General features: G+C 40.6%; 1 protein-coding gene across 1 annotated transcript in view; it reads right to left on the bottom strand.

Moving 5' to 3' along the window:
• Positions 1-12,032, bottom strand: part of LOC306969136 (voltage-dependent T-type calcium channel subunit alpha-1I-like) — a 460,402-nt gene extending 448,370 nt beyond the window's left edge. Inside the window, 1 exon segment of the mRNA XM_079564736.1 lies at positions 11,621-12,032. The gene's annotated coding sequence lies outside the window, so the exon portion shown is untranslated.
• Between the last annotated feature and the right edge of the window lie 273 nt (positions 12,033-12,305).

The following is a 12,305-nucleotide window of genomic DNA, read 5'->3' as shown; positions in this document are numbered from 1 at the left end:
TACACTACAAAGTATAATTACACAAAATTAAACAATGTGGATTTTCTAAGCGGATAAAAGGGGGAACTATATTGTAAGGCGTAACAATACCAGGCGTAGTTCGAAATCCGCACAGTAATCTTCACTTTACTGTGCAGTAATCTTCACTTTACTGTGCGGATGCCAAATTACTCCTGGTATATCATTACGCCTTACAATATAGTTCCCCCTTTTATCCGCTTAGAAAATCCACATTGTTTAATTTTGTGTAATTATACTTTGTAGTGGAACACTTCACGTAACCATATTTAAATAGGGAAAACGTGGAAGAGCTTGGTAGCTTCTATCTTGACCTGTTTTGGAGCTATAGAGGAGAGAGGGAGAGGCTAAATGCTAACGCCGTCTGCGCTGTGTTTACGTGACTGAAGGCACGGGTGAAGACCAGACAGGTCCTAAAGAACTCGTCAAAGCTAAGGTAAGAACATATCTCAATGTGTAAAAACAGTGGCCTATTCCTTTAAAAGTAGCGTTGCCCAACACTCCTCTCTATTTGCCAGACGCGACCCGTCAAACTGCGAATCCATCTTGCATACCTCGCACAAAAGTGGAAAACAATGTCTCACAACAGCGGTGGGCTAAATGCGCACTCAAGCAACAAATATGCATGATGACACACTTTATGATAATACTTGGTAATCTTTCCAGTTTGTTTATGAGCTTTGCAAATATTTGGCATATGTTATCATAATTGTCAAGAGCTTTCCGCGCGTCTGCTTGATTAAAATAGCTTGTTTTGTTTTTTTGCTGTGTTTTTTTTTTTTTTTTCCCCATCCGTTCGGCCTGTCTTACAAAACTAAAACATGCTGATGCAAAAATGACTCAGAAACTTCTGCAATGCTAATCAGAAAACCCGCAGAGCGTCCAGGGCTAGTTTTCTGTGGTCTAATTAGGATTGAAAAGAGCTGTCCAAAAAAAACAAAAATAGCTCGTACTTTTTGAAATTCAGTGATTGCAACAGAAGGCGTAGAGGATTGAGTGATTGGGCCAGTCAGGATTTCAAATGGACCAGCGGGCAGTGGGTAAACAGTGCAAACAAGTTTTCACTTTCAGCTAACGGCGCGCTAGCACGTTGATGGCGCCGTTGTGAACACACTCCGAGAGGACGATTGCCCAGGACTGTTCCTGTGTTTGATTGTGGGTTTTTAAAATGTGGAGGTCAGCTGTGTGTTTCTTCTGTGATGAAACAAAATCCAGATCAGATCGCTTCAGCAGCAGAAGAAAAAAACAAGATTAGAGGCAAACTGATATGGGATTTTCTGCCGATGTCGATATTTTTATTGGCCGATGCTGATTTTTGTATGATGTATGATGCTTCTAAATGTGTCACTACAGCAGGGGGCGCTGTATAGATACAGACGGCATCTCTGGAATCGCCCATGTATGGTCATGTTTGAAAACAGTTAAGGGGGAAAACAATTTTGAAAAAAATCTAAACTTTCTCTAATTATTTAAAAACTTTAACAAATGCTGAATTATGAATATAGTTTTCTACTAAATAAAGATACAAAGACATGGGGAGGAGCAAAGTGGTTCAACAGCCCATAAATACATGAATAACGGAGAATGCTAACTTCATGCTACATGTTAGCATCGGGCTAAAGCTAACGGTTAGCTAGCGCTGGCTAGAACTGCCGTTTTTTCACTTCAACTGAACAATCTGCTGTGAGAAAATATCCCGATTTACACTTGACTTTATTTATTATTCCACCAGAAAATGGATAAAAAGAGTGAAAAAATATGATTGTTCAGTAGAAGTGAAAAAACGGCAGTTGTAGCAAGGGCTAGCTAACCGTTAGCATTAGCCCGAAGCTAACATGTAGTTAGCATTCTCCGTTATTCATGTATTTATGGGCTGTTGGGCCACTTTGCTCCTCCCCATGTCTTTGTATCATTATTTAGTAGAAACTATGTTCATAATTCAGCATTTGTTAAAGTAGTTTTTGAATAATTAGAGAATATATACATTTTTTCAAAATTGTTTTCCCCCTTAACTGTTTTCAAAAATTACCATATATGGGCGATTCCAGAGATGCCGTCTGTATCTATAGGAGCATAGGGCTGATGCTCCTGGCAGAAGATTCCTGAGGGAGCTCATTTTAAAGACAAAAATAGATTCCAAAACTAAATGGTAAGTCTTCATCTCTTATGGTTCTGAAATTATAAGCAAAGGTCTGCAACATAACATATAAAAATGTAACAAACTTGTTTCTCGGCTCCTCTGAGAAGTTCTGACTGTGCTCTTTCCAATGCAAAAAAAAAGGAAGTTTCTATGACTTTGGGCTCTGGAGATTAGGTTGGCTGATAGTCGATATTGAAAAATCCCCTAATATCAGCCGACCTTTAAACAATATGTGAACAAAACTGCTTGCATCAAATCAAATTCTGCTCCACTGGTTGAAAGCTGGGTCTAATGTAGGGACAATAGAACACATGGCCAGATGGAAAAACAAACTCCCATTGATTATATAGGGACGATACCTCCCACATAAAGGTCCATTTCCAACTTCACACACATTTAAACACCCCATATTAACAATAATAATGCAAGATAACAGACAAGTGAATTGCAATCCAAAAGCACTGGGTGGAGCGCTCCAACTTCATTTATTTAAAGAAAAGCCGAAAGGTCTGTGTCGCTCTTAAGAGTCCCAATCCATAAAGTTTCTTTTTGTAGTTGATGTTTCTGTCTGTCTCCCCCCCTCAGAGTGTAATTTCTATCACCATGGCCCTAAGAGAGCTGACATTAGTGTCTGACAGATTGAAAATTCATGGCCATGGGGTAGTGAGGAAATCTCTCTTGGCTAATTTATGCTCAACAGTCTATTCTTTTTGTGCGTCCAACATCTGCACTCTAAGCGGTGGGCTTACGCCACAAAAGATTCAGCTCATACAGTTTATCAGTAGATGGGTCTCTGAAGGACAAGGACTTCATCGATGTGGGGGGAAATGTCTGCAACTCCCACACGGAACGGTCCGCTGTGAGCGAAGTAGCAATGTGCCAGGGCAGGTGGGGGGGGGGGCAATACAGTCTACAAAAAAGAACAGCCAGATAAGCATGGGTCATCAATGTTGTCTTTGCTCCTAATCCTGCAAATAAAGATAGTAAAATGGGCATGAAGTGTACATTATATTATACCAGGGGTAGGCAAAGTCTGGCCCGGGGGCCAAATCCGGCCCTCCAGCACAGCACCTCTGGCCCTCAAGATGATTTTGAGAAACATTATTACACAAATCAGAAAGTACTTTTAACATTATTAGAGTTAAATGGGAGAAAAAAAGGTAGAAATACTGCTAATACACCCAGTTAGGTCATATATTATGGACAACACTGGCATTTGAAAGAAGTGCACTGGAAAAAGAATAATCTTTTTAAGGAAGAAATGACATAAATCTACTTGAATTAAGAGATTAAATCTATGGTTTGAGTAGATATGGCCTGGTTTTATATGAGATAAAACCTCTAGTAGGAGTTATTCTCTTAATTCAGATAATTTGGTGTCATTTCACGTGAAAAACAATTATTTGTCTGATTTCAAGTGGGTTTTATTCTTGTTCCATTGGCGCTATAGCATTTGTATCTTGGATTAGTTCAAGCCGACTCAAATTCAACATAGAAGAACTTTAACTCAAGCAATTTTAAGTCATTTATCTCATTTAAGATGGTCATTTTTCCAGTGTTGTGCTTTACTTTGGGCGAATAATCAGCAGCTTCGGCCCTCAGTCTATTTAAAACAAGAAAATCGGCCCTCCGCCAAGAAAACTTGCCTATCCCTGTACTATACCGACAAAGAAATGAAAGAGAAAATAATCCCTACCAATTTGCAACATAGCCCCAAAACCTAAATTCAAGTGCTTGGTTTTGAAACCAAACTCTTCGCCAACTGTCCAGTCACCTTTAAAAGCCATTCAGAAATCGACCCCAACAAACCTCGAATTCCAAAGGATGCTCAACCATTACGTGACTTTTTCACTCTCGATTGTCAAGCGGGAGATTCATCCGAGCCACATCTGAAAACTCGAAAATACCTACAGTATATTGCGGATCGGGTCTTCTCCTGGCGATAATAAGCACGTTGCATCACAGAAATCGGGCCCGTCTTTGTATTTGTCATCCAGGCGAATAGTGTTGTAGTTCCTTTTGTCTCCCCTGACACCCGGTGACACACACAGCGTCCTTTGGGACAGCGAGCACAGCCTCGGTCACAGTCACACAGTGGACACGATACAGTGACTCATCAGACACTTTGCGGCGCTTTACTCTCGCCACGGAGAGGCGGAGGAGAAGAGCACTGTATTATTGAGACCTGTCATTTTCATTAAGTGGAGGCTGAGTCGAACAGTCGTCTGTGAAGAAGAGGGGAGCCAGTTTGAATCTAAAAACACACTTGATATTATTTGTTGGTTTGGGTCGAGCAGGGCATCTCCGACGAAATCCCATAACCGAAAACGTCTATGTCGATCCAAACGGAAGACTCGCACAAATCCAGTACCTTTCAGGGTAAACTTTATAACTTCTCGTAGCTGTGCTTTAACCCCTTACCTCCCACCTGAACCGAGCACATTTTCTCCAGTTTGGCTTTACCCCCAATCCAAAAGCTTCTGGGAAAAAGCTGTGAAAATAGCAGCAAAACTGAGACGAAAACAATGATGGAAATGTGACAAAAAAGTGAGAAAACATTGACAAAAATGTGACAAAAAATTGATGAAAAAGTGGCAAAAATGTCACAAGAAATTGAAAAAATGACAAAAATGTGACCAAAAAAACACAAAAATGTGACAAAAAATAACAAAAAATGACAAAAATGTGACCAAAAAAACACAAAAATGTGACAAAAAATAACAAAAATGTGATAAAAATTTGACAAAAAAATGACAAAAATGTGACAAAAAAAACACAAAAATGTGATAAAAATTTGACAAAAAAGACAAAAAAAACACAAAAATGTGATAAAAATTTGACAAAAAATGACAAAAATGTGACAAAAAAACACAAAAATGTGATAAAAATTGGACAAAAAATGACAAAAATGTGACAAAAAATGAGAAAAATGTAACAAAAAAACACAAAAATGTGAAAAAATGTGACAAAAAAATGACAAAAATGTGACAAAAAAACACAAAAATGTGAAAAAATGTGACAAAAAAATGACTAAAATGTGACAAAATGTAACAAAAAAATGACAAAAATTTGATAAAAAATTGACAAAAAAATACCAAAAAAATGACAAAAAAGTTACAAAAATGAGCTGAATACCCAACCAAAAAATGATGGAAAAAAAATCTGATGACGTGAGGAAAAAGCTCCTCTCGGTTCAGGCGGGAGTTAAGAGATTTAAGAGTTTGGTTGTTATATTTATTTATATTATGTTTATAAGCTGCTTTTTATGTCCTCGTACACAGCTGCACGGATCAAGCGTTTCTCTGAACTCACTGTACTGGAACTCACTGAGATATCGCCGGCTCCCTGACGACACAATTTTGTAAAGAGAAGAAAAAGCGTGCCATTGTCTGGCTGGCGAGGCTAACGGAGGACTATTTCACCGTGGTTTTTTCGATGATAAAAAGAATAATGTTCATAAAAGAAACAACAAAAGTGCTAAAACATAGCGGTCTGCAACATATTGTCTATAAAATACTAGTGAATCGTTACCAAATCAAATGCACATAACAAATGCACTTACCCTTGCTTTGTATAGCAAAAATCTATTGAGACATTTACGGTTTCCCTTCTTCGCTTAGCTCTGAACACAAAGAAAACAACAACACATTTCTCTTCAGACATTGCTCATAACTTTGCTAGGAGAGGGTTGGGTGGCTCTTGTGACATAACAATATATAACCTGTAATGTTCTGCAGTGGGGCTTTAAGATCTGGGGCTGTTCTGCTCTTGCTAAGTCGCCCTGAACAGTGGGTTAAACATAGTGGACACATTTCTCTTCTAACACTCCTATACTTCAAAACAGAATTCATATCTCCCAATCGATCTCGCTCCCCGATCCTCTCACTGCATTTCTCCAGCCGTCTTTGGCTTTCTGTCTATCTTTGGTCTGGACAGTATATATTGACGCTGGTGGTATTTTCTCCCTGCCGCTCCATCTGCAGCACGTCCTTCACGGGAGCCTCTCAAAACGCAGCATGAGGCCGCCCTCACTGCTCTGTCGTCAGGCATGAAATCAGCTAACTGTATAACGCTATCTATCCATCTATCTATCTTAAGGTCTCCAGAGGACTAATCCAAGTATGAATGCAGGTGATGTCACAGCAGTTCTACAGCACAGTGTTATTGTTTGCTTGGCACTTCTGTTTAGGAAATGAAATGCAAGTGCATAGGCATTTAAAGTAAAATTAGATTTGTTGTGTCATTTTTAGGTGCAGTAAGATTTTTCATATTGCTGAGTTGCAGGTTCGAGAATATGGTGATGTCATCGGACCCAACCCCCCGTTGGGTCCGATGACATCAGGAGCCGATGACATCGATGACATCAGGAGCCAGTTTTTCCTATAAACAGCATTACACTTCCACAAGTCGTAGCTGAAAAGAAAATGTATGAATTATAAAAATGATCATTAATGTCAGTCAGTGGGTCCATGATCTCTCTGTACAAGACCAAAAATGTCCTCAAAAACAAAATAATTTTTCCTCCATATAATAGTATAGGCCTTTAGAACGCTGTGATGTCACCTGCAACCCAGCAATTGCATATCGAACATTTTGCTTATTTCTTTTTGATGTGTTCCTATATGGGCTTGTCAAACAGCTTTCCGGACTTTTCGCTCACGTCTTTAAATAAATGTTTTTTAAAAATGGACAACAAGCCTGTGTCACAAGGTGGTAATGTCACTACCTTTAAAAAGGTACGGCACATCAGTTTCATGACAGTTATATAATTTATGTGGTTTCTTCACCATTTCATACTGAAATTGAAGCATTGGAGCATTACATACGTTTAGCGCTAGCGATTGGGTAAAATCAGGGTTCACCCCCTCCCACCTGAAAATGGAGCTCAATTCTGAAGATCCAGACCCTCTGTACGAAATGAGTACGAAGGTATGACAAGACCGGGCAATGCTAAAACTAATCCATCTTTAAAAAAAAAGCTGAACATTTCACCGTGTATGATTTAGCATTTACCCCGGAGGCTTCTACACACTATTTGCCTGCATGCATGCAAGCGACACGTAACTTCCGAGTGAATTCTCAGGAGATGCTGCTCTTCCTCCCTTGTTAATTCCATTTGAGTTGGAAACAATGTCCTGTCCACAAAAATAAATAGCTCAGATTACATGTCAGGCAGTTACTGATGGACGGTCACAGAATCATGTTAAAAATGGCGTGTCGGGAGCAAAGCTTTCCATGATCATTGCGGTCGATGTTTGGGTCTTGAAGTTAATGGCTAACATTAAATACAATTTTGAACGAGCTGCTCAAAACATCTATCTCTCTGTCTTCAGTATACATTTTTTGTTGTTTCATTTTTGTGGTGTTGTTTTTTGACGAGTTCCTCCCTAAAGCAGTACTAAGGAACTTGTTTACCTTAATAAATCCTGTGTCAATAAGGAGTCAATGGGACGATTGGAGGGTCTTTCATCTCCCCCTGGTGTCTCTGGCCAGAAAACCACAATCGCAATTCACTGCCTACGGGTCGGAGTCACCAATACACACTAATGGAATCACGAAGAAGAAGCTAACAGGCTAACGGGCAAAACTAACTGTGGGCTAGCTCCACTTAAACAGTATTTACAGCCAAGTTTGAGTGAAAAAAATCATCTCCATCGCGTCATTGGATGTACAACATCCCTCTCTCCCTTTTGTCTTTTCCGTCAGCGTGGTATTCACTTTCACGGACAAGTAATGCGCAAAAAAACGCAACATGCTACGACACCGGCAGTGGCGCTTGTGGCCTCTAGGGTGCACGAGTTACTTAGCACTGCTTTACTGAACACGAACCAGTCAAGAACATACATCCCACGCCATGTTTTTTAACACGTCGCCAGTGACAGTCCATCAGCAACTCAATGTCTGTCGTGTTTCATTGAACTATTCATTGATTTGTGCAAGACACCGCTAACGCCTAATGAGAAAAAAAAAGCGAGAAAGGAAGAGCGGCAGCCTCCGGAGGATCCACTCAGAAGTCACACGTCCCTCCCGTGCACGGAGCTCCTTCTGGTCTCAAGACAAATTTCAAAAGATGTGTATATTGATTAATGATTCCCAGCCAGGCTGCCGCATGGATTGACGGCGGCCGAAAACAAACTTCTCACAGAAAAGGCCAAAGCGTCTTGAGTCGGCGTGGGAATATACCTAATTGCGTTCCTTTTTTTTCCCCCCCCCCTCTATCGCAATTCCGTCTCCTTGATCTACACGTTTCATCTTCACCCCTGGCTCTATCTGCTCGCCCCCAAATTGCTTCAAAACAAATGTATGATGCCATGTTTTCGCTCTCTCTCACACACACACACACCGTCTCTCTCTCTCTCTCTCTTGCCACCCCCTGTTACTTTCAGGTCATTGTGCGCCGCCGCCACAAAGGCTCTAAATGCCCTCTCTCGCCTCCTACAGCGCGGCACAATGGGGCACTCAAACAGGCCCAGACTTCTATTTGTGTACAGGTGGAGCAAAAACGCGCTGATAAAAGTCATTAGGATCAAGCCGGGGCTAAACCGGGGACTGAACCGGGACAAAACAGCTCCGGTAGTGGGGCTAAAACCTTCCTCACATCCTTTACTGGTCAACTCTAGCCTAAATAACAAAAAGCGCTCTTGTTACAAACATTCCAGTGATGCAGATGATTGGATAAACTCATGTTTGCTGTCATTTTGTCCAAATCAGTCTGATAGAGAGGCTCCCATTCGTCCACAACATTTGAAATCTATCAGAAAATGACAAGAATGGAAACAGAATAAGCTGTTCCAAGGGCCGTAACATCAATATCACTCCGTATGGGCTTTAAACACGAGCAAAGGCAGGAAAGAAACAGAGATGGAAATGTAGAGAAAGGGATGACACAGTAGGAGGGATGAGCAGACAAAGTAGGTTTCCGTAACTGGCTGCTCAACACGGAAAATGCTTCGTAATAAGGGTAAGAGCTCAATGAGGAAGTGGAAACCGAAACGGCCTTCCAAGCAACTGGTAACTGGCACACTTCAGACCTCCCACTGGGGAAAGATGCCTTGGAACGTCGCTCAAAAGCGGTAGACGCAGCATGTGAGCTCGGAGATGATCAGAGTGGTCAGATACAAGATGGAGACAGCAGTGGAGAAGCGCGGCTGATGATGAAACTTTAACAAAACCGCTGCGTCAGAGAAGTGAGTGTGGCTTTTGGTCACAGCCTTCAGCATGACGTTGTTTAGCATGTTTTGAATTATATCTAGTGTGCTACTGTTGTAGTATTAGGCGTTTTTTTGTTTTGTTTTTACAGTATATTCATCTGTAACGCTCTGAGGTCTTAAATTGTAGTTTACCAGGTACCAGATGTGTAATAGAAGCACAAGTATTTGCATCAGGCCAGGCTGTTATCATATCTTACCTTTCATATAACATATATCGTTAGCCACATAGCATAACTGCCTAAGTCATTTTGTATTGTGAAAATGGCAATAAGAGAAAAACAATGTGTTTCCTATAAAACGTCTTTTTACATGTTTTCCAAAATCAAAACAAAAATGAGTTAGGCAATTATGCTATGTGGCTAACGATATCTAAACCAGTGGTTCCCAACCTTTTCTGTCTTGCGTACCCCCTCAGTCTTTCATTTCTACTCAAAGAACCCCCTAAACTCTAATGTTAGTTGTGGATTGTGTAAAAAAAAATAAAAACACAAACACTATGAAATTAAAAGCCTTTACTGTAAATTTTAAAATTAGAAAACATTTATTTTAAAATAATATTGACATACTGTTCAGTTTCACCTTCTTCTTAGATCTGGAATATTTTCCAAGTAGCATACCTGCTGCTAAACGCTCGCGGATCCCCTGGGGTCCCTGTACCCCTGGTTGGGAAGCACTGATCTTGACTATCTTCGCTAATATATTTCCAATAATGTGCATTATTTCTTCAGACTTCGACAACTGTTATCAGACATGGCTTTTCGACGTCAGATGAATGCTATTTTTGCTGTAGCAAATCAACCAACGCCACCAAGTGTCCATTAGCTACTTTTTTTTTTCCTCAGAAGAAACTAGTTTGCCCAAAACTCAATAACATATCTCAAATCCCATTTAAAAAAAAAAAATCTTTGTATCTAATATATCAACAAACCAAAGCCAGAATTCTCCAAGGAAAAGGTTTCGATGTGGTATCTTTTACCTGCAGTGTCAGGCTGAAACAACTAATCGATTAATCAACGACCAATCGATTATTGAAATAGTCGACAACTATTTTAGTATTGATTCATCGTTTTCTGGTTCACACAGGCTCAAATAGAGCAAAAATGACATGAAAATGTAGTATTTTTTGATGAAAACCTACCTTGTTTTTAAAGTTAAGGTCTGCAGTGTTTTGTATATTGTGCATTTCATGAATATCTGTCTGTGTCTCATCCAATCAGAAAGCAGAATTAGCGCTAAGAACCTCCAACAAACATTCACTTTAAGTTTTCCCCATCAAGTCTCCGTCCTCAAGTCTCGCCACTTTAGCTTTATGTGATAAAAATTAAAAAAAACATCCTACACCGTTCACAGCCAAGCGATTAATCGATTAACCGTGAATATAATCGATATATTAATCGATTACAAAACAATCATTAGTTGCAGCTTCAATGCAGTGTCCCGCCAAAAAGCAGCAAATGATGCTAATGATGCTAGGCTAATTATCATCTCTCTCTACTGGGAAAAATGCCTTGGACGCCGCTCAAAGTGGTAAATACAACATCAGAGTGGTCAGATACAATATATCTTTTACCTGCAGTGTCTCGCCTTAGCAACAAATGATGCTAATGACGCAATGCTAATTATCGTTTCTCTCATTAGGCCTCACGTGACAGACGAACCAGTTAGTGCTATTTCTTTGCTAAAGCTCTTACGCACAACACATCTTTATCAACCCAAAGAGTAAAAAAAACATGTGGGAACAATTATATCATCAAGGCCAATAACGCAGTAAATATTGCGTTGCTGGTTTTAGATAGAACAACTTCTTTTTACTCCAAAATGTGGTCGTTTCTATCAAAATGACGGCATACGGAACTGCCATTGCGCTTCCTACTGATTGAAATGCCAAAATAATGTCCCTGTGATGTCAAGCCATCCACCAAACCGGGGATCGGTGATGCGCACGAGACCGCTAAGAAGTCACCTGGACCAGCTTTTTTTCCCACTCGATTCAAACATCGTGCTCTCCTGTGACGTCTCTCCCTCATTATCAGACGGCGCATTACTGTCGGGGGGAAAAAAAAGTTGTCACGTTTTCACTTTGCAATTTTCTCTGGCCCCACGCACACACACACACACACACACACACAAAAAACATATTACGCGTGTGTCCATAATCTCGCTACTGGTCATTGTTGCGCTGTCTTTCCCCCCCTTCAGACCGTCAACGCCAACGTTTGCGCCAAAACTGTGGAGAAAAAAAAAAACTTACCTTGCCGGGCATTCAAAAGGTGTGTCCGCTGTTCAGTGAAGCGCGAGTGGCCGCGAACGCGTCGCCTGCCCGTTGGAAACCATGGATGGACCCACTTATCCTTTTTTTTTTCTTTTTTTTTTCCCCTTTCCTCCCCGAATCGGCTTCCTCTTAGCGCAAAAGCATTCCAGTCGTCATAACGCAGCTCACAAAGACAAACAAAAATAGCGTTCCAGCGAAAGGGAAAAAAAAGGGGGGTGAAAAAAAAAACTCCTCTGCGTCTTCTTAAACACGCACGCACGCACACACGCGAAAAAACACAAGCCTCACATCTCCGCGTCTAGCCTGGAACGCGCCACATTCTCGCACATCTGCCCGGTTTTCTGCGCAAGTTCCGAAGTCTCGTATCCTTCAGCGTTTGAGAGTTTGTTTGCGTGTTGTTGTTTGTTGTTTTGTTTCATACACTTCTCGGTCCCCCCAATCCCGTCTTCTTTCTCCTCTCTATTTTTTATTTTATTTTTTATTTTTTTGGCGTTGAGATTAGTCACCCCCGGTGTCTTCGCGCAGCCACGATATTATCCGAGCGGAACAAAAAAGGACCAAAAAAAAAAGAAAAGAAAACGTCTCCCAAAGAAATCCCTTAAAAACGTCTGAAAGGCGAGAAGATCGTTTCCCTCAAAAAAAAAAGAAAGAAATGTTCCAAAAC

This window comes from Gobius niger (genome assembly GCF_951799975.1).
Source record: "Gobius niger genome assembly, chromosome: 10".
NCBI lineage: Eukaryota > Metazoa > Chordata > Actinopteri > Gobiiformes > Gobiidae > Gobius > Gobius niger.
This window is presented reverse-complemented; position numbering and strand designations above follow the sequence as displayed.